The sequence below is a fragment of the Phoxinus phoxinus genome, assembly GCF_949152265.1.
Source record: "Phoxinus phoxinus genome assembly, chromosome: 1".
Classification (NCBI taxonomy): domain Eukaryota; kingdom Metazoa; phylum Chordata; class Actinopteri; order Cypriniformes; family Leuciscidae; genus Phoxinus; species Phoxinus phoxinus.
The window spans coordinates 44,802,564-44,808,661 of NC_136876.1; positions in this window are offsets into that span (position 1 = coordinate 44,802,564).

Here is a 6,098-nt window from a genome sequence, read left to right on the forward strand (position 1 = left end):
TTTAATGTGTAATGAGAACTTTTTTAATATTTTTAAAAAGTGTGTGTGGTGATGGAAATGACAGGGCGGTGGTGGAAATGACAGGGTGTTGTGGAAATGACAATGAATTAACATGAATATATAAAAACAGTAGAGATATTTATTAGAATTTTTTTTTAAACTCATCACACTCATTAAACTTGATTCACAAAGTCATTAAACATAACCACCTGTTTTAGTGTACTGCTGAGTTTGATGTATAAAACTGATTTGTCTCACAGATGAATAGTGCATACTTAAATAAAAATAGGTACAAATTAAATCAATTAATATTAAAGTAATATAATTTAGAAATAAAAATAATATCATAATCCATCCATCCATCCAACCATCTTCTTCCGCTTATCCGGGGCCGGGTCGCGGGGGCAGCAGTCTAAGCAGAGATGCCCAGACTTCCCTCTCCCCAGACACTTCCTCCAGCTCTTCCGGGGGGACACCGAGGCGTTCCCAGGCCTGCCGAGAGACATAGTCCCTGCAGCGTGTCCTAGGTCTTCCCCGGGGTCTCTTCCCGGTGGGACGTGCCTGGAACACCTTCCCGGGAAGGCGTCCAGGAGTCACCCGGAGCCGATGCCCGAGCCACCTCAGCTGACCCCTCTCGATGTGGAGGAGCAGCGGCTCTACTCTGAGCTCCTCCCGAGTGACTGAGCTCCTCACCCGATCTCTAAGGGATCGCCCAGCCACTCTGCGGAGAAAGCTCATTTCGACCGCCTGTATCCGGGATCTTGTCCTTTCGGTCATGACCCCCGGTAAATGAGAGCTGAGCCGCTTTCTTCACCACGACAGACCAGTACATCGACCGCATTACATGACCGATCCGTCTGTCAATCTCCCGTTCCATCCTTCCCTCACTCGTGAACAAGACCCCAGGATACTTGAACTCCTCCAGGTTGGTGGAGAGTTCCTGCCTCAAGTGAAGTAGGCAAGCCACCCTTTTCCGACTGAGGACCATGGCCTCAGATTTGGAGTTGCTGATTCTCATCCCAGCCGGTTCACACTCAGCTACAAACCGTCCCAGTGCACGTTGAAGGTCCTGGTCTGATGAGGCCAACACGACAACATCATCCATCATCCATGCAAAAAGCAGAGACGAAATCGTGTGGTCCCCAAACCCGACACCCTCCGGCCCCTGGCGGCACCTAGAAATTATGTCCATAAAAATTATGAACAGAACTGGTGACAAAGGGCAGCCCTGCCAGAGTCCAACATGCACCGGGAACAAGTCTGACTTACTGCCGGCAATGCGAACCAATAATTAATAATAATTTGTTACATTTATACATTTTGCGCTTTTTCTGAGACCTCAAATCGCTTTACATAGAAGGGGGGAAATCTCCTCAACCACCACCAATGTGCAGCATCCACTTGGATGATGCGACGGCAGCCATATTGTGCCAGAATGCCCACCACACACCAGCTTACTGGTGGAGAGGAGACAGTGATGAAGCCAATCAGTGTATGGGGATGATTAGGAGGCCATGATGGAGAGAGGCCACAGGGCATATTTGGGTTACACCCCTACTCTTTTTCGAAGGACATCCTGGGATTTTTAAGGACCACAGAGAGTCAGGACCTCAGTTTAACGTCTCATCCGAAGGACGGCGCTCTTTTGGCAGTATAGTGTCCCTGTCACTATACTGGGGTGTTAGGGCCCACACAGACCACAGGGTGAGCCTCACTAACACCTCTTCCAGCAGCAACCTGGATTTCTCAGGAGGTCTCCCATCCAGGTACTAACCAGGCTCAGTCCCGCTTAGCTTCAGTGGGAAACCAGTCTTGGACTACAGGATGATATGGCTGCTGGAGCCAAGCTCAATGCGAACCAAGCTCCTGCTCCAGTCGTACAGGGACCGAACAGCCCTTAGCAAAGGGCCCCGGACCCCATACTCCCGGAGCACCCTCCACAGGACGCCACGAGGGACACAGTCGAATGCCTTCTCCAAATCCACAAAGCACATGTGGATTGGTTGGGCAAACTCCCATGAACCCTCCAGCACCCTGTAGAGGGTATAGAGCTGGTCCAGTGTTCACGACCGGGATGAAAAACCTTACTGTTCCCCCTGTAGTTGGAACACACCCTCTGGTCCCCCTTCTGAAAAGAGGGATCACCACCCTATTCTGCCAGTCCAGAGGTACTGTCCCCAAACGCCACGCGATGTTGCAGAGGTGTGTCAGCCAACACAGCCCCACAACATGCAGAGACTTGAGGTACTCAGGGCAGATCTCATCCACCCCCGGTGCCTTGCCACGAGTAGCTTCTTGACTACCTCGGTGACTTCAGCTTGGGTGATGGACGAATCCACCTCTGAGCCCTCAGCCTCTGCTTCCTCAATGGAAAACGTGATGGCGGGATTGAGGAGATCCTCTAAGTATTCCTTCCACTGTAGACAGCGGTGGTAGAGCACTGCTTCCCCCTCCTGAGGCGCCGGACGCTTTTCCAGAATCTCTTCGAGGCCCGCCGATAGTCCTTCTCCATGGCCTCACCGAACTCCTCCCAGGGGCATATAGCCCTGGACAACATAGCTCCTAGGATCAGTACTCAAACCCCTCCACCACTATAAGGTGGCAGTTCAATGAGGAGGGGGATATATATATATAAAGTATTGTAATACATTATAATATAATCAATCAATTGTACTTTGTAACCATAAATGTAATTTCCACCACATGCTGTCATTTCCACCACAGAGGGCAGTGTGATGGAAATGACTGTGGTGGAAATGACATTTCTGTATTTTTTTGTGAAAAAATGGAAGACAGCTTCACTGATTAGCTTTGAATTAATACTTAGCATTTCATGTATGCAAAATACTCTTATTTAACTTAACATTTTTTACTTTTTAAAAACACCCTTGAAGGTACAGCATGTTTGGAAATGACGTAGAATAAATATATTAACTGATCAAGCAATATTTACCTTGATTTTTCTTCTTATGTTCTTGATGTAAATTTAAATTGCCTCCATGTCCAACATGTGCTCTGATGTCACTGAACATTTCCATAGAAACCACCTAAACAATCTTTCACAAAAACTTTTTAAAGGGACATTACAGTGTTGTGGTGGAAATGACACCAATACTGTGCGACAGCTATATTTTGTATAAAAAGTAATATTGATAGTGGTCTCACATTAAATACTATAATGTATTTTAATTATTTTACTAGTACTTCATTTAGGTATATTAATAGTTACCAGATAAGTCATATTTTTAAACTGTATTTTCATTGTTGAAGTTAAAAAGCCTGGGTGTGCGACAAGGAGAAAACAGTGATTTTGACACACATAAGGAGGTTGAAAAGTATGAAAAAATCCTAATAGAAAGGTGGTTAAAAGTTTTTAAGGTGGTTTTATTGTTAGTTTGACAAAGAAAGAGGAATTTGTCCAAAATTATATGTATTTTTTAAAATATGACCAAAGTACATGAAAGTGCCCGTAGTCTAAGAATCACCCATGTACACATACCTAAATAGCCATATTACTACTGCATATGCATAAATATAAGACCAACTGTTCTCTTAAGCTCAGCTTAATATATATGGTCATATATATTGTCATATATTAACATGTAAAAATAAAAATAGCCGGACATCTCTGTAAATGAGACCCACCGGTGCACACAATCCAACAAAGAACTGAGCCTACTTCCTAAACAAGACATTACAAGCATGTTCAAAACTTACTGTACGAAACGATTCAGACTAGAGGTCACTCCAGACATGGAAAGACAAAGCTTTTTCATATGCACAAATGATGAATTAAGATGTATGCGAGTTGAATTAGGTAGGCTACTGCTCCTTTAAGTGGAACGCACTCTCTGGTGAGTGGGCAGACGGTATGAGAGCGCGAGCTGTGAATATAGCATAATGTAACCCAGTTAATATTTTTGTTACTCTTATGCTGGATTATTTCTATTCAGTAACGCAGTTGTCGTGAAGTATTTGCTAACTGTGTGCATGGGATCGACGACGATGCTGAAAATACATTAACACTGCGCTGCCTGTCTTGCTTACGCATGCTACAACCATTCATGGAGCTATCCGGCCCTACTGAAAAGCGTTACGGTATGTTGCGTTGAAGACTGCAATCTATATCTGCAGTTAAGAAAACTGCCACGTCACCACAGTCGCGAATGAACTCTACCGCTGGTGAAGGAAGCAGCAGAAAAGCCAAATTAATATACTTACCTGAATGAAGTTTGAATGTTTGATCATAAGAGAGTACATGTTAACGTGGCTGCTGGAAGCGCAAACGTGAGAACTGTCTTGAAAGCATTGAAAGTGAAATTTGAACTTGAACTGAAAACCATGTTAGAAGATCGTCTGTCATGAGATTATTTAAAAGGTTTCCTACACGCGCTGGTTTCCTACACGCGCTGGTTTCCTACACGCGCTGGTTTCCTACACGCGCTGGTTTCCTACACGCGCTGGTTTCCTACACGCGCTGGTTCCTACGCGCGTGTCTCGCGCGCCGTCAGAGTTGGTAAAATCAACAATAAGATTTTGTGTTGAAATGATTGGAATCGAGACGCAGGTGAGGAATTGGCGCGTCAGCATCTGCGAACTCAGACAAGAGTAAGTGACCAATCTTTTATACCACGAGTATTGGAATGTGATTGGATAGATAGATAAAGGTAAAGTGACGTAACAATTAAGTCTTCCCGGCAGAACTTTATGCTAAGCATCCATTGTGCGCTTTGATGCGAAAAACGCACGCTTCTGACGCGCGTTTTTTGTGTGCACAAAGCGCACGTCAAGAACGCGAGCTTTTATGGCAAAAACGCGCGCTTTTGACGCGCGTTTGGCTGTCGAACGCACGCTTCTGACGCGCGTTTTTTGTGTGCACAAAGCGCACGTCAAGAACGCGCGCTTTTATGGCAAAAACGCGCGCTTTTGACGCGCGTTTGGCTGTCGAACGCACGCTTTTGACGTGTCAATGTGCAATCGGACGCCTGGCCAGGCGTTTGTGAACACTTTGGCTTGCCATATTGGCTTGCCATATCCGCGCCGCAGGACCTCCAGACGCATGTAAACGCGTCTTCACATTGACTCAAACATTGAAATCACTCGCGCCAGACGCTCTATTCGCGTTTGGTGTGAACGCAGCATACACTTGTCCGCGGTTCGTCCGACGCTGCTTCTGAATCTCTCTCCGGCCGGTGAGGTTTACTGTTAGTGTTCCATATAAAACACTTTTATGTCCATATTAACTTCAGCCGGTTAGCCAGTAAGCTCACTACGACGCCGGTGAAAACATACAACAGCCTGCCAGCCCCTGATGACAGCGACGAAGAAGAAGATTTATATTCTTTATATTCGTTAGCTTTTATTGGCAGTTGGCAAACAAGCTGAGTGATGCGCGATGCATTACCGTCCGCCACCACACACGGAAATAGAGCTTTTGTGAAATGAAACAAAGTTTGTTGTTTGACAACAGAAACAGTAAAATATACCAATGAAAACAGTTTTATTGAGAATTTAGCTTCATCAAAATGGGCACAGAGAGAGACAAACTAATATAATAATAAATAATAAATGTACATTTAGCATTTTCAGAAGAGCTGCCCTGTCATGCAAAAAGCTAAGATGTTTGGTTTAGTAAATTGCTCAGTGCAAAGAAAGAGAAGTAATGGGAACCTGGTATTTCTTTGTTCTTTCTTCATGTGTCTAATAGACATGAACAAGTTATTTGAAAAACATCTATGACCTTTGAAACATGTCTCGTCTTCATGCTCTGTGTTGACTATGGTTTCAATAATTAACATACATTTGCATAAAGCATCCATATTTATCCATGCCCATAATGATTAGAGTATTACAAACTTGAAAAGTATTAATATAAGGTACATTTAGAACAAATAAAAAATGTGCGATTAATCGCGAGTTAACTCATGGCAATCATGCGATTAATCGCGGTTAAAAAAAATATCGATTGACAGCCCTACAATATATACAAAATTTAGGATAAATTTTTGGCTTCATATCTCAAGCAAAGATGACTTTACCCGCTGCGTAATGCAATTACGCAGTACGAGAGAACCTCTCGTAAGAGAACAAACCTTGTA